Here is a 27,166-nt window from a genome sequence, read left to right as displayed (position 1 = left end):
GTTATGATAAATATGGGAGAATCTGTGTATATAGATCAATTAGAGAGGTGTGTGCATGTGTTTATAGGAAATGCCTATTATCTAATTCATTCCTAGAGTTCATTACCTTCAAGGGAATAAACCTAAAAAAACCAAACTAAGATAGTTTCCTATAAACCAAGAATAAGACCTTCTGTTAGTTACCTCCAGATTCAAGATGTTTGAAACCATTTTGTAGAAGACTATTTAAAATAAAATCACAACTTTGTGCCCCTTCTACGCAGGGGATTGCCATATGTTAAATTCCCCCTCTTCCATAATCTAAAGATGGTGTATTCTCCCAGTTTTCAAGTTCTGTAAAAATATATATATATATATATTTATATATAAAATTATATATTTATATATTTTAAGGGATAAAAGATCAAGTTAGGATTGGGCTGATATTTATGAAACCATCAGTGATTAAACAAAGAGCCAATTTCCATTTATAAATGAAATTGTTACCTACTCCACACAATATAAAGTTGGTCAGCAGCTGTACTACTCTTATAATGGTCTGTACCTTGGAATATTGTTGACAATTCAATTAAATTTACCCCTACTCCACGCTTACCTCTGTAAATTTAAGTTGGTTCAAAGAGTGAGAATTTAGCGTAGGTGCACACTGTCATTCTCCTTTCTCAGACATAATTTAGAATATAGGGTATAAATTTGCACGGAGATAGAACTAACATTAAATATTTACTAATAAGCAGTGCACTTAAATTTTTGAGCATGCATATTTAATAAATATTTTTTAGTTTGTCTTGAATTTCATATCACAGTTTTGAGAGTTTTAGCTCCAGCTTTCAGATAGACCAGGCCTTTTCTGGGGTTTCTTTTTTTATGTTTGTTTCTTACTCTTAGCTATTCTGTAATGAAACCCCTCCAGAAACCTTTCTGATCTATACGTTCACCAACCATGTTGCCTTCTAAGCTACGCAGACAAGCCATTGAACGCTGTTTCATTAAAAAGCCATGTTCCTTAGCTTGAAGGAGCCGAGTCCCAAATGCTGAACAAATAATTCATTACACAATCACAAGAGAAAATGTGTTTTCTTCTCCATCTATTTCATTAACCAGAATTATCATGTTATAAAATTGTAAATAGCCAAGTATATATCCAACTGTTATTCTATTAATATCACTAACTGTTCTCCACCCAAATATTGTAATTAAACATTTCAAACGAGGTGAAGCTCTTTTGAGGGATTTCAGGGATTTGTATTTTGTGCTGAAACAGTGTCCTTAATCTTTTATGGCTACTTTAAATATTTGAAGATATTATTAAACACTTGAAATTTTAGCAATGCTAAATATGTTGTAGGAGTTATGGGAACTCTCGCTAAATATTTTATTTTTGTACTTTTTTTTTTTTTTTTTTGCCCCTGGAATAAGCTAATAGTGATTGACAAACAAACAACCATCAGTGACTTGGTGTACAAATGATGTAAACACATCTTGCCTGCCACAAATGCCACCCTCACCAGCAACAAAACCTGCTGGCCCTCAAGCTGCTGTTTTTCCAGAATGTAACCCTCAACCGTCTCTCAAATTACATTCTCAGATTCTGCAGGCACTGTAGAGAAACAGAGAAAGGAAATCTTTTAAAAGCACAGTATTATTGTAGAACCGCCCTGAGTGAAATCACATGTGGGTGATAAGCAGGCCACAGAAAGGAGGCAAGTCAAGGAAATCACAATTTTACATGGAGGGTTTGGAAGTTTTACTCACCGTTCCTTGATCTAACTTGTCAATTTTGAACACATGGAAGTTACTAGTACAACACTCTAGTCTTAAATAGACCCAAGAATGCAGATAAACATAGATTTTTAGCATTGACTCAAATCCTGTCCAAAATATGACAAAAACTACTATTACAATTCCAAGTATGCATAGTTTAATCTCTGTGGGTGCACAAACATTAATATGCCACTATTTATCTACGTCTGTATATGCCATGCCATTCATATCTGTGTCATTAGTTCAATTGGGGGCATATTTTCATTTGTGTATTTTTACCGGGTATTGTCAGGCATTTCGGGCAGTCCAATACTTTTCTGTGAATCAGACTTAAATTTGGTGAGGAATACATCCCATTTAAGCATTCATACCCAAACCTGCAACAATTGTCAACGACTTTTTACCATGCCTTGCTATCCAAATTAGTGCCGACCATTAATCCCGAGAAGCTTACATTTTAGTGCTCAAGGATCCTTCCTGCAAAGGTTCTCCGCCCTCTAGCTGCCCCCTTCCTCCACCAACACACACACACACACACACACACACACACACACACACACACACACACACACACACGTGCAGAATGGCCTCTGTGTCTGAGAGGCCAGCTCGCAGGCACAAGCTCCTCCCTTTGGAGCTCTTCCCTAGTAGTTTCTGTTGTAAATGCCCTAAGTTGGAGGGCCCGGGCTGCCTCGGCAGGGAGTGTTAGCGAGCCGGGGGCACCCGGAGAAATCGCCGGGGCGGAAGGTAGCGCGGGCCTGCAGCGCTGATGGCGAAGCCGAACTACGTCGGTGTCTTGGACAGAATCCATCTCCACTGCGGAGTTATCACGAGGAGAGCAGAACAATATGGCCAGGAGCCTGGTGGGAGAAGACAGTGCCCCCCTCCGCAGGCCAGCTCCCTCGGCCTGCGTCATCGCTGATTCAGGGGCGCGCCCCTTGTCTTTCTCCGTCCCTCCTCCTCCCCCGCCCCTCCCCCGCCCGCACCCCCTCCCCCCGCCCCGTGGACCGTGGTTGTTTCTTGGAGTCACAGTGGGATTTCTATTCCCAGACTTAACTTGCTGCCACTAACTACGGCCCCGCGGAGAGCAGCTGGGTGTGTGTGTGTGTGTGTGTGTGGGGGGGAGACATGGTTGGAAACAGAAAAATCAGAGTTGAATTTCCCAAGGATAAAAATAAAAATAAAAGCCCACAGTCCTTCTTAGATTGCCACAGAGCAGAATCCTCCTTCTGAAGTCTCTGCAGACTTTGGTCTTGAGTCGGGACTTCATCTATCGAGGATCCTCAACACATTTCACCAGGAAGTTCGGGGACACGCAGCCCCCGAGGCGGGTGGAGTGCACACGCGCCTGGGGCCACCCGAAGGATACCCACGCGGAGACGTGGACTCGCGGCTCGTGCTCAGGTGCCCGAGCCGGCCGAAGCGCATCCCAGCACGTCTGCACGTATGGATGCGTGCGAGTGTGTCCGTGTGCGCGCGCGAACAGCTTCCCGTAACTGGAGCTGCGGCAGCCGGAGCCCCGGCGAGGAAGGGGCGACCGCTGGCCGCTGGGGCCGTGATTCAGTGCTATTAGGGGAAGAATTATCTGTGTCTGAGTCATCGCGAGCCTCCAGACTTTGCCCGCAGTGTGGCAGAACTTTGTGCTGATGAGACAATAGTGGAGCGTGTGCGTTTCCTACAGGGCAGACCATTCCGTGGCTGGGGGAAGCCTCGGGCCTGCGCCCGGCCGCGGGGCCCCGGCCCCCTCCCCCCGCCGCGCAGCCCCCAGAGCCCGGACGGCGCCGGGGTCCCCGCGGGGCGGGCGCGTCCCGGGCGAGCCCGGGCGGCGCGGGGAGGGGGCCGGGCGCGTGGCGGGCCCCGCGCGCCCTCGCGCGTCCCCCGCGCCCGGGCGCAGCTGGCGCGGTCGGTCTAGTGCAGCGCTCGGCTCCGCGCCTCGGGCGCTAGGCTTCACCTTCAGAGGCGCGGGGCGTGCGCGTCCTCCTTCCCGGGCCCGCCGCCTCCCGCCAAGGTAGGGGCCGGGGAGGGTCGGGGGGGGCGCCGCGGGGCCCGCAGGGGGCGCGGGCGCGGGGCCCCTGGCCTGGCAGTGCGGAAGGGGGTCCCCGGGGTGCGCCGCGGGGCGGGGGGCGGGGAGGGGCCCCGGGGCGCCGGGAGGGCGGCTCGGCTGCCCTGTGGGTAGTTGCTCGGCTCGGCAATTCCAGGAGAGGGAAGATGCAACTTCGGGCGGCGAGGCGAGCGCCGGGAGGTGGTTTTTACCGCAGTGGAGGGGCGGGGTGGGGGCCGGGTGGGAGCGCGGAAGAGGCTCAGGCTTTGTACACTTCGTCAAAGGCGACGCGGGAGGAGGGGAGCTCGGATGCGCTCTTCATCCATTAGGAGACAAAGAGCAAATTGCCTTACTTTAAAGTAAAACGCTCCAGCTAATGAAGGTGGGTGATGGGGCTGCGGGCCCCGAGGAGCCGCTTCAATTATTAAGGGTTTGGCTGATGGGATCGATGCCCGCGGGCACGGAGCGCTGCTGCCCCGGGTACGTGTCGGCGTGTGTGTGTGTGTGTGTGTGTGTGTGGTGGGGGGGTGTTGGGCCTCCCCCTCCCCTGGCCGCATGCCCATTAGCTGGGAGCGTCTAAGTGACCCTAACATTACAGAAGTGAGTGCGCCCGGGAGGGAAGTTAGGGCCGGGTGGGGGCAGGGGGCGATGGTCCCCTCTGTGACGGGGAGGGGTGGGGAGAGGGGTCGGGGTGGCAGGGACTCCTCGCAGACGCACGCAGCCTGGCGGGGGTCGGAGTGGGGTTGGGGGGGGGAGGGCTCCATCGCGGTACACACCCGGGTGTCTACGAGAAAGGAAGAATGCTGTGGGGCGTGTGTGATGGGGAGGGGGGTTGGAAATGCGCCTCGTCTGCCATTTCCAGGGAGAACTAACAGACGGAATAGTTACCATCAGTATTTAGAATAAACCGCCTCGTCAAGTTTTAAAGAAACTTTGTATGAATAAGTTTGTTAAACGCCAGCCGAGTTGGGTATTCAAAACAGTGGTTTATGCTGGAGGTTGGTGTGCGGTGACAATCGGTGGTGGTGGGCAGGGAAGCCAGTGGAGGCTTGCCATTAGGGACCAGGGAGACCCAGCCTTTTACCCGAAAATGTGGGTCTGTAAGTCAGCCTCATTTATTATCCGCCTTAATAAGCTCCCCGCAGCAGACCGGGATCAGACCAGGAGCTTCAGGGGTTTATGTGTCTGCATCTTACTCATGCTGCTGGCTGACTGATAAAGAATTACTTGGTCTCCGGGTGTGCAAAGATCAACTCGCTCAGCCCTCTTTTTAAATATATTCATTCTGTGCCTCATTTAATCCAGATGCACAAAAAGCCATTTGCTGCTTCATTGTTGGTTTACATTTTTTGAAAAGGCGACTGGTGTAACCTGTGGAATTTGAAATGCAAATAGAAGCCTGTGGGAGTTGAGGCAGAACAAATCAGCATTTATAAAGTGAAAAAGATTTAATGTCTTTGAAATCATTGCAGAGGAAAAAAACTGGAGGGGGGTGATTTTTCAGGGAGTGAATTGTGACGTCAGGTCTTTTTGGAAAAGATGTTATTTTTAAGGTCTGAATCCCGGGTATGTAAAGTGCTTACAGGAAAAACAGATTACAAGATTAACATCTGTTAACATGATCGTTTATCTCCAGCCAAAAATAGGTCAGTTCTTTCTTAAGGAAACACAATTGCTGGCGCATGCTTAAATAAAAAAAATTAAAATCATGAGTTCATAAATGAGGACCAGCGTTTGTTATAATCTGATCCGTGAAAAACATTTTTTAATTTCGAGATCAATAAAGGTCAAAGTCTTTTTTGGGCGTTGAGAACAACTCTTCCCACTGCGTCCACCCCTCCGGATGACCCCCTCCTCCTCACCCCTCGCTCCCTCTCCGCCCCCACCAGGGATTGCTAATTTCCCTTTTCATCCATTGTGGAAGTACAAAATATATTTAAATGGATATTGTCTGACGCCCCCGTCGTTAAAGAAAGCAAACTCTCCGCGCAGATGGCTAACTTTCAGGGCTCTGCTGTTGTTTTACCATTAAATGAAACAGTAGGGAGGGAAGGAGGAAAAAAAAAAAAAAAAAAAGGAAACAGCCTCGCAAAGTCTCCCTGCCCCTGGGCGTGAGTGACGGCTCTGCCGGCCAATCCGCAGCGGCTTTCTCCATCCCGGAGGTAATTTGGAGCGTGAGTGTGCGCGCGCGCGTGCACGCGCCCATGTGTGTGCACACTGTTGAGTGCGACCAGCCCCGCGCATCCGCGGGGTTCCTGATGTGCCCAGCTCTGCGCCCCAGACGCGGGCAAGCTGTTCCCTGCGTCTGGGCAGCTAGAGGGGTGCTCGGCAGTCCCCATGGAGACCCTGCCTCCCCCGAGTGTTCTCCTGCAAAGATTGGGCGCTTAGAGGTGCTTTCGGATTCAAGTCGAAACCTGCAGAAGGGGAAGAAAAGAGGAGTGATATGATTATGCTTCTCAGCAGCCGGGGAATCGAAACGTGCTGTTCCCTCCGTGTCTTTCCCACGCGGCAGGCGCGCCCTCTCGCGCGTGGGGTCCGGGTGGCGGGGAGCCCACCCGCCAGGCGCACAGCGTACAAGGAACGGGGACTGCTGAAATCGGCGTGAATTCCGCAGAAAAGTGAAGGACAGCACGAACCTTACAACTTCGTATTTTATTGTCTCGCCGAAAGTTCATACTTAGTCCATGGCAAATTCTAGAATGTGAGCCGCTCCGGGTCAGTGGAAGTTCTGGGCCGCCCGAGCCCGGAGTGCGGAGCGCCCGCCTGGTGTCCGCGCACAATGGGCGCATTCAGGGGCGGAGGCGTCACGGGCCGCCCCGCGGCGCGCCCCGGCCTCCTCCGGCACCCGCTTCCCCGGGAGTCCCGGTAGAGCTGTGTGGACGCGCAGGGGCCAGACCTGGTCCCCGAGCATCTCCCTTGCGGTGTCCTAGATGCCGGGATGGCTGCTGCCGCCGCCCCGGACGGGTTAAGAACCCACGTGTGACGGCCCCTTCCCCGCAGAACCCTCGGGGAGACCCCTGGGAGGGACGCCGCGCCCCGCCCTAGTCCGCGCACCGTGTGTCCGGCCGCCCCGGGGTCACGCCGAGGGTCCGTGGGCGACCCCCGTCGTACCCCTGCGAGACCTCGCTCAGGGACGAAGTAGCGCCCGAACCCGATCGCCCGGCTCCGGCCGCGTCGGCCCCCAGCCCGGGGTTCGACCGGGTTCTGCGCCCCCGCCCCCACCTCCGAGGACTCGCGGACTGAGGGACGGGCAGCAGGGGGGCGTCGCGGAGTCCATCATTCCTAGTTCTGCGTCTCGGAGCGAGCGGCGCGGGGCCCCGGGCGCCGCTGGGGGGCGGGGCGGGGCGGGGGCGGGGATTTACCTGCCCGCCCGGGCGGGGCGGGCGGGGCCGCGTGTCGCCGGGCTGCCGGGGGGCGGGCCGTGGGCGGGGCGGGCAGGGCCGGCGGTGGGGGAGGGCCCGGCCCGCGCCCCGCCCCCGCCCCCCGGCGCCCGCCCCCCGCCCCCGTCATGTGGAGCGGACGTCACTCGCCTGCACTGTAACCCAAGAAGTGAAAGAGACGGGGACCCACGGCCCAACTTCGCACCGTAACAAAGGCGGGGGTCCGTGCGGGCCGGGGGGACTGGCTGGGGAGGGGGCGGGCGGGGGGGGGGACCTGGCCGGGGCGGGGGGGGGGTCTGCGCGGGGCGGGGGCGGGAGGGGGGCCTGGCCTGGGCGGGGGTCTGCGCGGGGCGGGGGCGGGGAGGGGGGCGTCTGGCCCGGGTGTGTGTGTGTGTGTGTGTGTGTGTGTGTGTGTGTGTGTTGGGGGGCCTGGGGGGGTCTGGCCGGGGCGTGGGTCTGCGCGGGGCGTGGGGGGGCGTCTCCGCGGGGCGGGGGCTCCGGCGGGGCGGGGGGCGGCGGGGCGGGGGCCGGGGGGCGGGGGCTCGGGCGCGGGCCGCGCTCCGGGGGCCGAGGCGCGGCGGCGGCCAGGTAATTGGTTTCTATTTTAAACTTCACTTTGTTCTGGCGGAGGTGGGGCGGTGGGAAAGGCGTGGCCCACGAGGACGATTACATAAGTACTCACACCTGATCCGGCCCCGGCCCGGCACCGCGCGGCGGCGGGTGGGTGGCGCTGGGCGCCCCGGGCGGTCCCCGCGAGGGGCTGCCGCGCGTGGGTGTGGCGCCCTGCCTGCGTGGCCTCTTTCCGTGCCGGCGGCTAGCGGCCCGCGTGGACGCGGGGGGCCGGTCCTGGGAGCCCAGAGGTGCCCGAGGGCGTGCGGCCCGGCCTGCCGGCGGGGTCCGCCACGCAACAAAGGGCGGGGGCAGCGGGACCCGAGGCAAGCCACAAAAGGCACTTTAGACGTGGTCTTAATTAAACATCTGCCTCGGAAACGCATTTGCCTCCTGAACCTGCCGTGGAGCGTGCAGTCCTGGTTACAGATGATTTAAAAACCGGTGGCCCTCGGTCCTGTGCCCGAGCACCGGGATGCCTTGGGAGTACTCACCCGAGAGGAAGCGAGGCTGGATGTTCCCCCAGCAGGATCCTCTCCAGATTATTTTTTAAGCCTCCCTATTAATATGATTGGAGTATTTTGGTTTAGGAATGTAAGTGCTACTTTAAGGGACTAGGCATGCCTGCTATTTGATAGGATACTTTCTGCTGCCGCGTAAAAAAGCTCACTTTATCGTTTGTTTGTTCCTCCTTCAATTTCCCTTACATTCTTCGATTGTGGCGTCAAAATAGCTGTGCTATTTATGTTGACACAGACCCGCTAGAATTGAATATACCGCATGCCTCTGCTGTGCATGATTGGGAGCTTGCTTCCCCCTCTTGGTGAAATTGGGGAGCCAGTGGAGCTCGCTGGCCTGCATCCTGGGTCTGCGAGCTGGTTATCCGAGCAGGACGTCTTTGGTTTCAGCGGGCTCCCAAGCCATCTTGGACGGGCCCAGCGAGCTGCAGCCCTGAGCAAGCCTCAAAGACTTTGCTCATGAAATGAGAATTTTCATGGGCTCAGACACAAGCGAATCAGTCTCGTATTTTTCTTAGTTGGTTAGTAGGACCTTGTTTTCTTCAATTTGAAGAAATTGCTCATTTGAATATACTGAAACATGGAGGGCACATTAACATTCTAAAAAAAAATAACAGTCCCAAGGGATGTGTAATAAAACTAACCCAGAGGAGTGGGAATGTCTCTCTAAAATGAAACAAAGCAGCAAAGCAGGGCATTTGGTAGGTACAGTATTCGGGGCGGGGGGGGGGGGGAGAGAAGCTTTGCTTATTTTTATTTCTGAAAGCTTTTGTTGGTCAGAATCCTCTTTCTAAATACCGAGACACACCAGATCCAGAACTTTTAACTTTGTTGTGTAACTGGTATTAATCACCGGTGAGTATAGCTTACATGATTGGTGTTAATCCCATTGTCATTGGTAAACAACCTTTAAAGGTGACTGGCCAATTTAGAGATTAAAGTTTTCCTGGGACTTTAAAGTCCTACCTGTCTAACTTTGTAAGATGTTGTCCCAGAGACCCTCATGGAGGGAGGAGAGTAAGAGCCAGTCCATGGGAAAAGCCTGTTGTTTCCATTTCTGTAGGTCAGACGTTACCTTTATTTGCTTTAGTTGCTTCTCTGTGGAGATATTTGAGTTTTATAGGTGACACATTCGATGTGGATGTTGTGCGGCGAAAGTCATGTGAAGAAGGAAAGAGACTTCTTTAGGGAATACTTTAGAATGAGGTATGCTCTCCCAGACGGTTTCAGTCTTACCAAATAGGGAAAAGTGGTAATGTGACCTAGGAAGTTGAATAGAGTTTTAGTCATGGGCTGTTCTTGAAAAACCAGCACTCAGTTTAATGGGTTGTTGTGGATTTTTATGTATTCGTTTTCCAGGGTAACTATTGGTCCTCTTTGTAATTTACCAGAAGGAATCTTTTAAACAGGCGTTATGTGGGAGTGGCTTTAAGTCTGGCTGGAGATGGTGTGTAGAGTTTCAAGTGCATTATACCTTAATGTCCTAGGAATAGGACACTGGGGTAGAGTACTGCTTTCGTTGAGCCTGAAGGAGCTTTGTCCAAATGCCTGCGTTTTCTTTTTATAGTCTGTGTGTTTTCAGTGTTCAACACATGACATTATTTTATTCCTTTTTCAACCTTGGAGAAGAGGGCAGGTGTTAATTATATCATTAAAAGTGGTGTTTTGCTTGCAACCAGATTTCTAACTGAATAAAGCATCTGTATGAAAGGTGAAGGAAACCGAACTTTTTCTTCGGTGTTTGAAGGCCAGATTTAGCTGGAGACATCCAGACTTTCTCAAGGGCGTGGACTGAGGCTGAAGTAAGAGAAATAATGTAAGAGAGCAAAAGAAAGTTACATTCATTTGATTACATATCTGCATTATAAATATTTGAATATAGACGTAACATTCCTCCCTCAAAAGCAGACATCTCACTTGCTGTAAATGTTTATGTGTTTTAGAGCTTGGATGGAGCTCTTCTGACAAGATCAAGTAGTTCTTTCAGAAATGCATCTCTTTGCTGCCCTACCCCCTCCGCCTCAAAAGTTCTAGAGGCTGTGGGAAAAGTATAATTAGCTCTTCTCTTAGTGGCTGTGGTCCAGAGAAAGCTAGGGGTGTGTGCCACCCTCGCTGAGCTGAGTGCTCGACCACCCAGTGGACTGTTCTGTACTTGAACTGACTGCTGAACTGGCACCTGGGACTTAGACCTTCTGTGGGTTGCTTACCACTTGGCACCTTTGACCCTTGCTTCCCCAGTCACTGATGTCCAAACGTGCAGGGTGATTGTGTTACTGTCTTTGGCTCCCAGACCATGACTCTCTGCATGGGGAACTACATGCCTTTTGGGTTTGTGTTTTTCAGCTGAAGTGCACCGTTGGGATGTGGGTGGTTCTCAGGTCTGATCAGGTGGTGGTTAGACGGCATCTCCACGTGTGTTACAGGGATCGATAGCAGGGTGGAGCGTCCACAAAGGTGTGGGTGTAAAGCAGGTGTCAGTGTAGACCACCGATAGGCATCCATGGGCTGCCATTCGGTTTGCCCAGGAGTTTGGATACTAGCGATTATTCAGCTCTTGCTCTGTGTTTGGCTTGGCTCTAAGTGGTGGTAGGGGCCAACCGGTGTGACTGTGACCCTCTTCTTCCTCCTATCCTAGCCTCCCTCTGGGGCTGTCGCCACCAACCTTTCTACCCGATGGACAACGGCCAACAGTGTATTGGCAGCGGCCTGTTATGGGTCTGAGTGTGTCTCAGGGCCACGAGGGTGACAACATTTTTCTGATTCAAGCTTTGTTCTCACTTCTCACTGGTCCCAGAAACAAGTGAGTTTGGGGTGGTGGTGGGGTGCCTTTCTCACTAGAGCAGAGAGAGTGAGCTATGAGCAAGGGGGGTAGGGGTAGATACCCTCTTTATCATCGGACTCTAGCTGGGACTATCTTACAGTTTTCAGGAATATTGGTGACTTGTCACAAACCCATTTTAAGAAAGGACTCACATCAAATGTTTATTTATAGAAAATTTATTAATAAGATTAACCATATGAGAAGAATAAAGAAAAACTTTCACCATGGATTTAAAATGTCTCCTCTAGTTCTTTAAAATGCATGTTTATTTTAAAGCTAATTTTCTTTGACAGGGGACTATTTTAGGCGTATGACTTTAATAGCTACGGGAGTGCGTGTACAGGCCCTATGAATGCATGGCTTGTATTTAAAATGTGTACCCCCCACTAAGGTATATCAAGTATATTTTAGATGGACTGGTAAAAATTAGCAGTTGCAACTGTCTGTTTTGTGTATTTCTTATCCCTTGCATCTGGCTACGTGTGATTTGAACAGCTGAAGCTTTTCTTTCCAAAGCTGGAACTGGCTGTCATATTTATGTCCAGAATGAGATGTTTTCCAGTGGCATACATTCGAATTGTAAAGAAGTGTAATTTTGTGGCTCTCAACATTCCTTAAAAGTAGTTTTCCAAGAAGATCTGGCATTTATTCTTCAATTCCACTGGTATTGAAAAATCACAAAGCAGGAGTAATTAGAAATGCAACTACTCTGAGAACATAAACATGTAAATATATGTAAAGTAAGGAATAAAACCCCACACAGGAGAGTAAAAAAAATAAATCCTTTAGAAACTCTATTGGGTTTAGATACATTTTACTGTTTATTTCAAATATGAGTTCAGTCTGGTAGATTTTTTTTGTTTCTGTGTGTGTGTGTGTGTGTGTGTGTGTATTTGGTCAAGAATTTAATCAAGTTTAATCGAAATTTCAGGTGTAGGTATTCTATGTGATTATGAATTTCAGACAGTTCCTCAGTGGAGTGCTGAACACAGGTTAGATTTTTAATATATTTTATTTTAAGACAAAATTAATCTGGTGTGTTATTCCTCCAGAAGCAGGTAGGCTGGTCTCTGGTGGATCTGGCACCCCGGGGAGTTGCTGATGTCAGCTCAGACTTTGGATACAGCTGTCCTGTTATTTTCTTGCTCATTTAGGGGATGGTGAGCTTAGGCTAACATGTGGTGTTAGCTTTTAGGACGTAAAGAGGGACTATGAAAAATTGAGGTTCTCTGTTAAAATTCTATTAGTTTTTCCCCAACGGCTAAGAATTAAAATAGGATTTTCAGCATTATTTAGGAACACTTGGAAACCCCTGTCTTCAGCTTTTCCTGTATTAAAGATAAAGGATATTTGTTTAGGAATTTTTTTCTTTGTTTCAGGAAAGGGCAACATGTGTCTGTCTTTGCCATATGGCACTATTTAACCTATATTACTTGAGCTGACTTGGCATGGTGTTAGGCATTGATTGATTTCAGCATTCGAGAATGTTCTTTGAAATTTAGTACAGTGAAGGCTGCATCCAGAGTGGTGCAGAGAGACTGCTCGTGGCTTAAGCAGCTTCCTGTTCGATTGATGAGTTGGGGTAGTGAGCAAGTGTCACTTGTTTCTTTCTGAAATCATTTTTGTGGGAAATAGTTTGATGTTAAATGTTGACTGTGTTAATTCAGGGAAATCCAGAGCCCAGGGGGAGTAGTTAAAACTTCTGTGGGTTGCAAAAGGTCTGCTACTCCCTGTTTAGTTCCTGATTATTTCAGTGATTTTAAGCTAGACCTAAAAAATGTGCTTTTATCCCCCCTTAAAGACTCAGCCTCTTTTTTTTTTTTTTTTTTAGTGGATGGTCTAATCAATGAACAGATGGACAATCTGGTTTCACAGTTTAAACTTTTGTGGTGCTATTCTGGAATTATCCAGAGGCAGACCGGGATGCTTTCACTTAGTGATTTGTTTTGTTTACAGATACTGCTTTTGAATTTTTGGAGAGTCTTGTGTTTAATTCACCAGAGTGGCTGCTAAGGCGACATCCCGGGAATTTATGAAGAGGGAACAGCATGGAAGATTATGCTTCCATTGTTAACATCCTGTACGGCTGTGGCCTTGCCACCAGAGCTCACGCGTCTTTCGGTGCCCTTCTCGTTCAATCTGTCTCATTAGCTTTAATCAGACTGTTTTTCCTGTTTTAAGGGAAGAAGTAAACACATTTATACTCGTGTGTGTGTGTGTGTGTGTGTGTGTGTGTGTGTGTGTGTGTGTGCCTTCAGAGCAGGGCATCTGTGGACAGGAAGGTGGGCCTGGGTGTCGCTTCATAGCATGTCAGCGGCGTGCACGAACGCTGCTTTTGGTGATGCATAATTTATATTGACATTATCAGTGACACGGAGAGAACATTTTTATGCCAGTTTGAGAAAATATCAACATTCACATTTGATAATCATATTCCCACCAGATTGAGATTCATCACACCAAAGCTTTTCATGTCTTTAGCGTGACCATTAGCATAATGACGATAATTTGTCCCTTTGAGTAACACCATGCGTAATTTACATTAGTGTTATTGTGATGAGTACAGCGCAGCCCAGGTGTTCGAGGAGTGTCCTTATTCCAAAAATGGCTTTTTACTTTTTAAAGTAAGAGGCGAGGAAGATGATCTTATTCCTAGAGCCAACTTAAAAAACATGACTGGTGGTAAATAAGTGAATTCCTCATGTAAAAGTACTTGCCGTAGCAACGTAAACTTGGGCACTGTAGAGTCATGGGATTAGTGGTTTAGTGGCAGGATTAAAATTGGCCTCAGTAAATTACCCTGGTGACAGAAAAGCAGAATCTGTTAATGGTTTCACAGAAAGATTGGCTTCTCAGTTGTGTTCTAGATTGATGACCGATCACATGGGCTGCTTGGATTCTGAACTTTAGGAGGGAAGTTTAATTTTTATAATAGCTGCGCATTTTTAAGTATCTGTAGGAATTCATTAAAAACAGAAGTGACTGCAGTTAGGGTTTGGGATTCTGTTTGCCCACGGGAGATGATTTACAGTCCGTGTGTGGTGTTTGGCTGCAAACGGTAGAGGGGCAGTTGTCAGCGTGCATTTGAAGCAGTCGTTACCTGAGGTCTCCAACTGTCCGTGGGAGTAGAGTAATAGACCATTTTGGAGAGTGTGTCAGCTCTTCTGAGCCACAAGGGCAGCTTTTAGAAGCGAGCAGGGCGGTGGTTTCCGAAGCTGGACCTTCCTGGCTGGGGCAGAGCCAGTGTGGCTTGTTACTCCAGGGTATGAGTTTCCTATCAGTGAAGAGCGTTAAATCAGTTCCATAGAATGACCGCGAAGGACAACATTTATTTTTGTGACAATTTACCTTTCTTTGTAAATATATGTTATTTTTCTTTGAACTTGGTTTTAGAAGGTTCATGTTGAGGGTTCTCTTTGTGTTATAGCCGGTAGGAAACTTAGAGATGGTTTGGGGTGAATCCTGACGGTTTACAGGACCTGAAACACAGATGGATTTAGTGATTCAGCCAGGGCCACGGCTACAGAGCAGAGCTCAAACAGGTTTCTGGATTCCCAGTTTCGACACATGCTGGAGGCTACCCAGCGAGGGGAGGTGGGTGAAAGCCCACCGTCAAGGTGACTTTGTCGGCGGTTCATTTAGCACCGCAGAGTGTAGACCTGGCAAGTGACGGGGTGTTTAGGACTGTGGGTAGTATAATGCTCCACTTTAGTTTTACCTTCTGATGCTCAGCATGAGCTCCAGAGAGAAGAAAAAAATGTGGGCTAAATGTTTGCCTCTCTCAGTGGGGATATCGTGTTAGTGTGAGAACCGGACGGGTCATCCCATTCCAAGGTCCCTGCAGCATTGCGGAGCTCAGACAAGGAGGGAAGCCCAGATCACCAAACACCTAGCAGCTGTTTGCACAGATTTCCAGCTCAGCACGGGGCCAGGATATAGATTTTCTTGGGAAACCCAATGGTAGCACCAATAATAACATCCCTTTTTAATCAGACAGTAACCATAGAAAGTAAATGACTAGCATGAGATAGAAAACCCATAAAAGAAAAAAAAAAGCCACCAAAAATTTCAGGGAAAGGGATCAGAGAAGATGAATGGTAATTGTGATAAAGCGCCAGCTTCTTGTGGGCATGTGGTCCTAAACGGCAGTGGACGATGGTGTGTAAGGGTCTTGATATGCTAGGTGCTCTGAGAGGTGGGACAGAGGAGGACCCAGACCCAGGAAGGGAGCTGTTGGCTGGAGCAGGGTAGGGGGCGGTGGGCACCTTTCCTGCAGCGGCATCCTTGGTGCATGTGGACAGCATGGCAGCTGAGAGGAAGGAAGGTGGGCACAGGAGCGAGCCAAGCACAGGGACACATTCGTTCCCCTGTTCTTTCTCCCATGGCACTGAGGCCTGAGGCCACAGAGCAGCCCATTGCACTGGCTGGTTGCTGGAGGGACTCTGGCAGCCTGACCAGTATGTGAACAGGGCTCCAACCTTCTGCTTGACTTGGTTAAATTGGGAGCCGGGCCAGAACACAATGAATTTTGCTTCATTATGCAAGAGCTGCTCAGAAAGCCTACCCCATTTTGCATCCTCCAGGTGAGCAAAAAGGGCTGACATTCTAGGTTTTCACTTCAGAGGGAAAAAAAAAATCAGTAAATTGAGACCTCAGTTTAGAATCTGTTTTTCCTTTTCTGAAGAAGATAATACTGAGTACTTTTTCATTGGTTATCAAAAACTATATACATCCTAGGTAGTTTGCTGCCTTTCTAGAAATCAAAAAACAAAAACAAAAAACAAAAAAACCCACAAAACTATATTATGTCCAGCATAAACTCAGAATTGCATAGATTTGTTTGATCAGTGTTCTACCTTATGGACAATCATCCATAAAGAGAATATAGGCTCATTTGAGTATCTGGTAATTGAAGTCTTGTTATTTGTATGTTAGTAGTAAGAGTTTGCTGGTTTGTACCCATCTCATTCCATAAATAGGATGAGGTGTACCTGAGGTCACACGTTAAATATATAGTGAAACATTAATAGAAATCAAGAACAAGGAAATGAAATAATAGACCGTGTGACAAGGAGAAAATAGGATTATATATCCATATCACAGCGGTCATTTCCAGTGGGTATACTTCAACCAAAATTTAGAATTGGAGCTTTTTTGGTAGCTCTTTAAAACAAAGAGTGAAACATACCATTGATTTGTTGAATTGATGACAGGGGCAAACTCACCAGTTCTGTGGAAGGAAAGCCTCTTTTAGTGCCCACACTAAAGGAAACTTTTTACATAGATTCTCATATTGGTTGTTTTTATACAGATAACTTTTTTTTTAAAAGGTAGACAGTGCCTTCATTGATATTCTTATGGCCAATGGATAGTGACTTTGGAAAGGTTATTCTCATAGTGACCATTTTACAAAGAACCAATGGCCTAATAACAAAGTCCAAAGCACCGAGAGCTGGGTTTTGAATCACTATGAGAATATATCAAAAAAAAAAAAGAAGAAAATATGATCCAAGTTACTGAGCATTACAGTTTCCCATTATATTAGAGAAGTTTAATTTTTATTACTAATGTCTTCTTAGAGACTTGAATCAAATTTGGTGAATGCCTAAATAAGCAGCCCCCAAATAAATAGCTCATAAGTGCTCTGTTAAGGCTCATTTCCTTTCTACAAACATTGATCACATGCTCACGATGAGCAAGGCGGTGGCCCACGTTCCTTATGGGTATCATTTGGTATTTGTAACAGGAGCTAAGGAGTCCTTTTGGCTCCCTGTTCCCCCAGGAGCATGCTGAGATCCACACAGGTGACTTGGTCCAAGCCCATAGCTGGGCTATCATCTTGGTGTATCATCTTGAGTTTATGACTTTCCTCATGCTTGCTAAAGGGTATGTTATTTATTTGAGAGTTGATCTGAGCCATCTGGAGTTGTATCAGTGTGGAGATCACATTATGGAGGACCCGTCCCTCCACCCTCCAAGCTCCTTCACCTTCAGGATGGCAGGGCTTACCCAGGAACCCCTGGAGAGGAGCTGGGAGCCAGTGTGTAGGCCCCATGAGAGGGAACCAGCTGCCTGAGCCCTTGGGGACTCAGAACATGGTGGACTCAATATGTGGTTCTATCTGCTCTGGACAAAGATTTTGAGTAATCTGTCAGGAAATAGAGATTTAGAGGGTGGTAAGAGGATTTGAAGCAGGGAAGCTCCTGCATCAGCCCCCCAGTGGTTCCAGTCAGTCTTTGCCCATTCTCCAGGTAGACTGAGGAAGGCGAGGTGCTGCCAAAGACCACCCGTGGGGGATTGAGCTTTGGAAACTAGGGGTCTGTATTTATAAGACTCCAGGGCAGGGGTTGGTGGGCTTTTTCGGTAAAGGGCCAGATATTAAATATTTTGGGCTTTGTAGGCCAGCCCTTCTGTGTTGCAGCTGCTGTGCCTTGGAGCGCAGAAGCAGCCATAGACGGCAAGTCAGCAAATAAAGAAGCTTTATTTATGGACACTGAAACTTGAAATTCATATGATTTTATGTGTCACAAAATGTTATTCTTCTTTTGGTTTTTTCCCAACCACTTAAGAATGTAAAACACATTCTTAGCTCAGAAGCCTGACAAAACAGGTGGTGGGCAGGACAGGACTTGGCCTAGAGGCCGCAGTGTGCTGACATGGCCAGGACGGTGCTGCCTCATAGAATTCTGATGCATCTGTCATTTTAGAGTTTCTCGTAACCACATGGAAAAGGTTAGAGAAACAGATAAATAATGTTAATACGTCTTACACAACCCAAGAGAGGCAAAATGTTAGTTGAATATTTAAATGACATAAAAATTATTACTGAGATTTTTTTTGTTTTTGTTTTTTTACACTAAGTCTTTGAAATCTGGCATGTTCTTAACACTTAGGGCTCATCCCAATTTGGACTAGTCCCATTTGGCTGCTGTATAGGATGGTGCAGCTGTAGGGGGTGAGATGACACGCCCCGCCCTCCGCCACGGCCAGTCACTGAGGTGAGTCAGAGATCTTCACTCTGAAAGCTCAGCTGTTTTTCCACAAGGACACACCGCGGGGAGATGCTTTGGAAATGTCTGTCGATCCTAGCAGTTTAATTAAAAGGAAGAAAGCTTGTTTGTCATCCCTCTCAAGACCTGTGCCAGGAGCTGGCAGTGGCAGGGTGCTGGGGGGCCGGGTGGCCGGGGCCTGACCCTCGGAGCGTCCCTGTGTCTTTCCCTGGCGTCTGCCCAGGCGGGCTTCTGGGAGGACGACCTCCTGTGTGGCTTGTCTCCCTGCTCCTGTGGCCAGGCCCCCGGCTGGGACCCAGCATGTCAAGGGGCAGGTCAGTCCTGGACCTGCCTCTGAGCAGCAGGGACCATAGACTGGGGCCCCGTGGTCTCCAGCCCAGCATCCACGGTGACTTGGGGCTGGTGTGCCCTCACTTCTTCATCTGGGGGGTGGGATGGGATGGTGGCCTTTCCTGAGGGCCGGCGAGGGAGGGTGTGTGGTGCTTGGCAGGTGTGACAGAAAGGGAGCCGGATCCCCGTGCATCGAACTAGTTACAGGGTCGGCTGACTAGCAGGTGAAGCCTGCCGGCCCTGAGACTGGCAGCAAATGGAAGGAGAATTGGGATGCTAGGAGTTCATTTTCTGTCTCATCTTGTGATAATTTGATATCCAGCATATAAACCCTGTGAGTGACTTGGTTATTCTTCCTTTTTGTACATTAAAAAACATCATTTTTTTTTTTTAAGAAAAGAGGTAAGACTTGTTTTGTTCAGTTAGGTAGATAGTGTTTATATTGCCTAGTAAGACTTAAACCTGTTTTATTAGAATCTGAGTTTTGCTAACCACATGGGATGAAACGCAGATGGACAAAACGTGGGGTGGATTCGCTGCTAGGGCTCAGGGTATATCTGGAGTGGAAACCCGGGCAGAGCTGATTCATTGTTTTGTGGGGTTTTTTGGGGCATCACCGTAGCCGTGGCTTAGCGACGAAATGCTCTTTCTGTTGAGGGCCAGAATGGTGCACTAAGATGCTGGTTCTGCATACCTTCCCCTGTCCCCTGTTGTTGGAGGAGGAGCTCATGGCCCCCCCTCTCATGGAGGAGCTCACGGGTTTCCCCAGGGTCCCCCCCTCCCCCAGTTGGAGTAGGGGTCACTCTACGTGCTGCCTTGAGAAAATGCTGATGCTGTGCTTTTCTCGTATTAGGAGACCTCTTGGAAAGGCTACACTCTTTTTCTTCGGAATGGATCTGGAACAAGTATATGTGATTAGTCCTTTTTTTCAGTAGGTCATTTCAATATAATAATGTTAGTAATCATGAAAATGCATATTTCCCACTCCCCCAAATGGGTAGCCAGAATGGTTCAGAAAAGCTGTTTCTCAGAAGGAAGAGCAGAGTCCTTCACTCAGAAGCGAAAGCGAAGTAATCTCCTTTAAGAGGATGCTTCTTTTTAAGGGGGTTAGGGGGAGACATCCCTCATTCCAGCAGTGTGTGGTGAGTATGATGGGTGCTTCCCAGGTGCCAGCAGGAGCTCTGTGAGTGCAGAGAGGGCTGTGAGGTCCCAGCCCCCAGGGACTTCAGAGCAGGCCATGCTGTGAGGGTTGGCGGGTGTTTTTTTGGGGGGGCAGCAGGGGCACAGGTAGAGGCTGGCAGGTGTAAAGGTGCAGGGGGAGCCCACTGTGTTGGTGAACTGGCGATGGGCCGCACACAGACACAGAACCCGGCCTTGTTTTCAGGAGGCAGGACTAGGCTGCCGTTGATCCCAGGTGTCCTAACACGGCTGTTCCTTTGCTTATTCAGTTTTGTCACATTTTTAAGGTGAGGCACAGTTAAATTGCTTCGTCATTGTGGGGCTGGGCCTGTTTTTTTGTGGCTTCCCTATTATCCCCGCCTGTAAATCCAGACATTCAGGTCAGCAAGTTTATTATTTTGACTGAGGGTCAAGTTCCATTTCTTGTCCTATCAATCACAGAAGTGCTTCTTTTGAGAGTTAAATGCTGTTGAGACACACTGGGGTTCTATTTACTGTCTCGTGTGTGAGTAGCAGTATCAGTGTTAAGAAAACTCAATACTTAAAAAAAAAAAAAATAAGATCGACTAGCATTCAGGTGGAATAACACAGCCCGAGTCTGCTTTGTTCCGCTGTGATAAAAAGTGCTATTTATCTGTTTCTGTTTCAGTGGCTCAGCATAAGGGTGCTTTGGGCGGGTGCACCTTCAGGTGAAGGGGTATTGCTGCCTAACAGAGAAACGTCAGCCTTCTCTGTTAGGATTGCCAGGTGCTGGTGTGCTGACCTAAAATTCTTGGAGATGTTTTGCGAATCCGCATGCATCTCATTGAGTTAGATTTCATCAGTGGGCCCTTATCTCGAAAATGATTAAAGCCTCCATAGCTGGTCACCCCCTCTTGGCTGTGCCTCTGGGGGCTCAGGAGCTTAGACCGTTTCTGTCCAGGCCTGTGAACCAAGATCTGCTGGTTGGTGGGACTTCAGTATCACGATAAAGCCTTCTGATTAAAATACCCTTTCTTGGCTGGATTTGGGGGTTAGTGGAGAACAGAAACAGAACTGCAGGCTTACGTTGAATCTCTGAGGGCATGGTTTCTTTTATATTTATCTGAAAGTCAGTTTGTTTAATTCGCTTTAAAGTCTGAGATTGGACTAAGAATATGGACGAGATCCTACATTTCAGGTGTCAGGAACTGTGGCGGCTGGAAGCAGGCATGCTTCCTTTCCCAGAACCCTGCAGTGTTGATTTTGTTTCTTCCGCAGAAGTCCCCTTGTTGGCAGTGCCTTGATCTAAATGTCATTATTCCAGGGAATTAATATGAAGCTACATGTGTTAATTATTTAATTACACAGAATTAAATTTTGACAACTAGTACCCAGTATCTTACACTGTCTCTTTGTCTCGCGTTAGGGGAGGAAGAGAGACATGAGCACTTTGCTTTTAAGATAGATACAGAGATTTGAAAAAATAAGTTACTCAGAAGTCCACAAAGTGGTAGAAAGAGGCATACTTTTGCGTTAGTACCGTGGAGGGGGCGTGGGGTGGGTGGTGTGCGATTCACAGCAGGTAACACATTACTTGATTTCTCAGCAACGTATTTGAGCAATTTAGTTAGAGCCAAATATGTAGGGTAGTGTTCTCCCTGCCTAAATTAAACTGTGTCTTTGAGGATAATTATACAAAATGCCTAGTTTGGAGACTATGAAGTTTTCATCATTTTTGCCTAGAGGATATTTACAACTTAAAGAGGAAATTGCATTTTGAGAAAAAAACATGTTAGACATTTCACAATGCAGATACCATTTTACTGTATGCCTGTTACTATTTGTTGAGCGCCTTCTGTAGGTCCGTCACTGTCTTTGGCGTTGAAATACATGAGCTTAATAAACATATTAAGATTTTTAATGTATAAACTTTAATTCAGAACATTACAATGGGACCACATGTGAGTTTTTCTGCAACTCATTTTTTTTTAAAGATTTATTTATTTATTTTAGAGAGAGTGTGTGCACAAGTGTGCCCATGAGCAGAGGGAGAGAGAGAGAATCCTCAAGCGTATTCTCTGCTGAGCACAGAGCCCGACCTGGGGCTCCATCCCCAGACCCTGAGATTATGACCTGAGCAGAAATCAAGAGTATGGTATTTAACCAACTGAACCCCCCCAGGCACCCCTGCAACTCATTTTTTAAATATATACAATTATAATAATAATTGTTCTCTTCAAGAGGTGTGTAGAGTGCAGCTTTTTGCACACATTGCACTGATTTCCAAATGCCCAATGCTCAGTGTGGCCCAGCTCTCCCCCATCTGAGCAGCCAGTAGAGGCAGCCAGCACCCACCCTCCAGCGGGGCGTCTGCCCCTCCTCTCTCCTCTGCCCTGTGTTTGCGCTGCTCCCCTTCCTTCATAGGATGCAGCAAACCTCTCTGATACATAGGTCTTTGTGCTTGTGGGAGTATTTTTTTAGGATGAGTTCCCTGGAGTGGAATTTTGGTCAAGAAGGAACCTTTCATTTTACTTATTTATTTTAAGTAAGGTCTATGCGATTAAGGAAGGCATGTGACATGATGAGCACCGGGTGTTGTACTATATGTTGGCAAATTGGATTTAAATATTAAAAAAATAAGATAAATAAGGTCTCTGCCCAACGTGGGGCTTGAACTCATGACCCCAGGATCAAGGGTTGCATGTTCTACTGAATGAGCCCAGCAGGCGCGCCAAGAAGGGGCATTTTAATTGTTGAGGTATTGTCAGATATCTCAGCAAAGATACTGATATGCTATGTTACATCCAGGGGAGTGATGGCTTTCTCTCTGTCGGCACTCCGTGTCATCCTTTAGGTCTTGGCCTTGTGATCACACAAGGTAAATAACTCGTTGTGTTAAAAATTTGAATATGTTGAGCATTTCCTTAATGTTTCTAGATCATTTGGTTTCTCATGTGAATCGCCTGCTTATTTTCTTGGTCAGTTTTCCACCCAGTTATCCAGACTTTGTTGTTTTCTTAGGGCAGTGGTCCTTGTGCTTTGTGCTCCAAGTGTCTGTTTATCTCTTTTATCTCTTACACTCTGAAAATTCCTTTTGCTGCAGCAGCATCGAAATAGCCCGTGTCTTCCATGTTTCTCAAAAGATGTGTGAATTTGACCAATTTCTTTCGCATGTGAGTCCTAGAGGAATCTAACATCTTTTGATTTCTTACATGATTGTTGGTCTGGTTACTTTTTCTGTCGATTGCTGAGTAAATGTTGACCACTTATATTTTACTAAAAAATCAATCATTTCTTTCGTTCATCTCATCAATATCTTCACCCAGAGTTTTGAAAACATTGTATTATTTCAGTTTTTATTCTTTTGTTGGTCATTACACCTAATACCCTCCCCTATCCTGACTTTTTAAAAGTATTCAAATTAGCGGCACCCGGGTGGCTCAGTGGTCAAGCATCTGCCTTCAGCGCAGGCATGACCCCAGGGTCCTGGGATCAAGTCCCCCATCGGGCTCCCCACAGGGAGCCTGCTTCTCCCTCTGCCTGTGTCTCTGCCTCTCTCTCTCTGTGTCTCTCATGAATAAATACATAAAATCTTTTTTTTTTTTTTTTTAAAAAAGGAAGTGTTTAAATTAGGCTGGCTAGTCCTTTAACTCCTTTGCTAGAGTTACCAAAGGGATAGTTACTGATTTATCAGTTTGACTGTTTTTTTTTCTTACGTATTGCTACTTTTTATTTATTTATTTATTTATTTATTTTGTATTTTTGGAGAGTGAACCATGTATTGCTACTTTTTAAAATTCAAATTTAAGACGTTTGTTTCTTTGTTACTTTTTGAATTGAGGGTTTCATTTATATGTCTTCCTTATTTTTTAATCTCTGTAGCTAAAGGTTTAGCTTTCTTTGTGTCCCAGTAGGTTTGGACCTGGGTTGGTTGCAGGAGGGGTTTTGGGTGTGAGCTCTGCCCTGGGAGTTGTTGCGGAGAATTTCAGATTTTCCAAGTGGCTGAAGTGTTGTTAGTTTTGGTCTTGCTCTTACTTGCTCCTGTTGGTGCCGTCGTACCGGGTCGTTGCGGGCTCCTGAGCAGCGGAGCCCGGAGGGGCCTTGTCCGTCTTGGCGGTGGGGTTGCCGCTCGTCTGGCACGCGTGGAGGAGGCTGAGCCTGTGGGTCCTGCATGCCTTCCCCTTTGCTGCAAGCAAGTCCTTTATTATTTTTCCTTTTTAATCTGTGTTTTGGAGAGTTTCGTCATTTCTCCCAGATCTATTTTCTCTTGTTGGTCTTTCCATATACTCATTGGGATTTATGTATTTTATTCTGTTATTCGACTTACAGCTTTTAGGACAACTATATTCTTGTGTTTTTTTTTTCCCCTTAGTAGATGTGACTTCTCTGCATTGAGTGCCTTTTTATACTGTGAATTAAACTTTTAATGGTATTTTCATTTTCACTGTTGCTCGTGTTTTTTTCTTTTTCTGGTGTATTTCGTCTCTGGGCCCAACTTTTGTGTGTTCCTTAGTTTTCGGTGTCTCTTGGAGAGAGCACATAGTTAGATTTTTGTTTTTCCCCAATCATGGAGTCTTCCTTAATAAATTTGTTCCGTTTATAATTTTATTGAAACAGATGTCCTCTTTCCTAAGTTAAAAAAAAAATTGTCTTCTCTATGTTTTCTTCCTTTTTTATTTTCTAAAAGTCTGTTGGTCTGTGGATTATATATTTCTTCTTTAATTCTTGAAGTCAGAAGGAAGCCTGCAGAAAGTCTGATGTTTTTAGTTATGCTGGTGGTTATATTTATAACTTTTGCTTAAACCTGTGTTTCTCAATTTATCAAGTTCAGTAACCATATAATTTGACTTCCTCTTTGGGAAAGATGAAGAAATGGGCTACTTCTGTTACCTTCTGCTCTTTCTCCATCTCCTCCCCCTCCACACATCGCTCTTGCAATTCCTTTTCAGGGGATTGAGTCTACTGTTGTCAATTTATGATTTTTTACCTTACATATTTTAGTTCAGGAAACATAAGAATTACGTGTTTATTTTCTGTGTAGATCAGTTATTTAGACTCGATTATATTTATGCTGCTGTGCTTACTGGATGTAGTGATAATGATCAGATGTCTTTCATTTTCATTTTTTCTGAGTTCTTTGAGTCATCCTTTTATTAGGTGCTGTTACCTTTCTAAGTAGATTGAAAAGGACATGCTGGTGAGGACGCTAGATCCCTGCTTAGGGAGGGGTGCCAGAGCCTTGAGTGGGGTGTGTGTGTAAGCATATGTGATGCATGGTGGGTAGCCGGAGGGTGAGGTTGGAGAGGTCATTGCAGGCAGAATCATGGCTCTGGATCATCGGGAGGACTTGGGGCTCCGTCCAAGAGGTTGTTGTCACCAGCGGCGGGGTTTGTTCTGCATGACTCCTCGGTGGCCTGCTGCAGGGCGCTCCCCAGTGGGGAGGTGAAGAAGGGGTGTGTTCTGGGCAGATGATCAAAGAAGATGGTGCTTGGGGCTAGTCTAGAGCCCGTGAGGCCAGGGAAGAGGAGCCAGGAGTGAGTGGTTCCCATTGGAAGGTGAAGTCCTGGTGAGCTGGCAATGTACCTGCTATCGTGAGGGCGGGGGAGGCCCAGTGGACCCCAGGTGCCAGCAGCGCCTGGCGTGCACCCCCACGGAACCAGCTGTCCAGCTGGAAGAGCCTTACACCCTGCGGGTTACCAGCTCTCACTCTCCTGTGGGAATAGGAGGGGCCACAGATTCAGATGACAAGGCCAAGGCCACACATCCATCCTGGGATGTGGGCGTAAGGCCTGGGGAGAGCCCCCGCTGTGGGGTTGCCTCTGTCTCTTGCCAGGTGCCAGACGTGGCCGGAGATGCACAGCTCAGCCTTGCCGTGTGTCCCGATGGTGGCAGAGGATGCCTTCCTTGCGAGTTCTCAGGGTAGAGGGTTTGGTGACCGTAATAGTATCTGGGCTGATGATACGTCATGTGTTCTGCTAAATTTTTCTTTAGTAAGAGGTTTTTTTTTTTATGATTTTATTTATTCATGAGAGAGACCAGGAGAGAGGCAGAGACTTAGGCAGTGAGAGAAGCAGGCTCCCTGTGGGCAGCCCAAAGCGGGACTGGATCCCAGGACAACGGGATCACAACCTGAGCCAAAGGCAGATGCTCACCCACTGAGCCACCCAGGTGCCCCTTTAATAAGAGTTTTTAATAGTATCTTTTTCCTGTTTCTTATTTCTTTTGGCCAATAGATTGATGAGGAATAATGTAAATCATCATCTTTGATGTGGGTAGGATGCAGCTTCAGAAATGTGTCTTTTAATCAGTCAGCTTACAAAAATACTTTTAAAGAAGAACACTGCTCAGAAAAGTAAGGGAAATAGAAGGAATTTCTGAAATCAGGTTTATTGAGCTTTGTGGAAACATTTTCCAGGGCAGGATGGGCCTCACGGTACATAAGGTTTATCGAAAATCATAGGTAAGACCTTCTTAATGTGAATTAAGTTAGAACTTGAGCACTTTTGGCCAAGGCTGCCTGTGAAATATTTGTAACAAAAAATGAAATGGATTAAAATTCTCAGAATAAACCAGAGAGCACAGAATAGGACTCGTATGGAATTTCCAGGCAGGAAGAAGTGGGACATTCCAAAGCTGATTTTTCCTCAGATCCAGAAGCCACAGTGTCAGTTAAATAAATGCTGGATCTAAAGTAATTTGAACTTGGGGTTTCTCAAGCAGCGAGTGCAGAGAGTGGCTGTGGGAAGGCGTGTCGACGTGGGATGGAGATGCACCCTCTGTGGAACTCTTCTTCATGTTCTTTATGTATATGACTTACAGTTTGTGTCCTGAAACTTTCGACATGTTCCTGAGCTCAGTGAACAGTTGAGGGAGGGGAAAAAAAATGCTTTTTTAAAGTTTGTTGGCGCAGAGAACTCCCAGCAGAGCATGCAGAGTGCAGCAGGGTGATCCTCAGACAGACCGTTCCAAATCTGGCGCGTGAAAATTGGCGGCCTTGTCTAGGGAGGAAAAAAACCCAAAACCCAACACTTGTTTAAACAGTTTGTGGATTCTGGTGATGACCTCGGACATCTACAAATCTCATCATCTTTTGGGACAGTGCTGTTTCAAGATTAGCATGTTGTCCATAAGTGGGACAATAGTTTAGATGCCTAAAAATGGCATTTATATTTTGTGTTATGATTTTTTTCTGGGAATAGAATATGAAGGCATTTTAAGTGACTTCAAGCATTTATAATCTCTACTTTTTAATTTAGCATTTTGTATAAAATGTAGTAGATGCAAAGTAGATGTAATGTAAAAATTGGCATTTCATGATTACTGAGTATACAATTCAGTGCCCACATTGGTTTTTTATAATTAATGAATATCAGTTGAAAGGAACCTAAGTCGACCATGTCTGGTTTTCTGAGGACAGTGGGACTTAACCTGTCAGACTCCAGAGCTTTCTAGGATAAAAATAGGAACTGAAGTTTCTGTGTCATACCAACATTAAATTATGTTTTTAAAAATATTAAAGTTTCTGGTCAGAGGACTCCCATCACCACCATTCC

At 47.2% G+C, this 27,166-nt stretch overlaps 1 protein-coding gene across 4 annotated transcripts in view; it reads left to right on the top strand.

Moving 5' to 3' along the window:
* The first annotated feature begins 3,672 nt into the window (after positions 1-3,672).
* Positions 3,673-27,166, top strand: part of LOC129495510 (zinc finger protein 516-like) — a 117,543-nt gene continuing 94,049 nt past the window's right edge. For 2 of the 4 annotated variants that reach the window (XM_055303094.1, XM_055303089.1), the window contains exon 1: positions 7,332-7,406. The gene's annotated coding sequence lies outside the window, so the exon portion shown is untranslated. Of the gene's footprint in view, positions 3,773-7,331; positions 7,407-18,026; positions 18,132-27,166 lie in introns of those variants that run through there. The other 2 variants (XM_055303090.1, XM_055303091.1) reach the window with 2 other exon arrangements.

Source organism: Nyctereutes procyonoides, unplaced genomic scaffold, assembly GCF_905146905.1.
Source record: "Nyctereutes procyonoides isolate TBG_1078 unplaced genomic scaffold, NYPRO_anot_genome, whole genome shotgun sequence".
Classification (NCBI taxonomy): Eukaryota; Metazoa; Chordata; class Mammalia; order Carnivora; family Canidae; genus Nyctereutes; species Nyctereutes procyonoides.
This window is presented reverse-complemented; position numbering and strand designations above follow the sequence as displayed.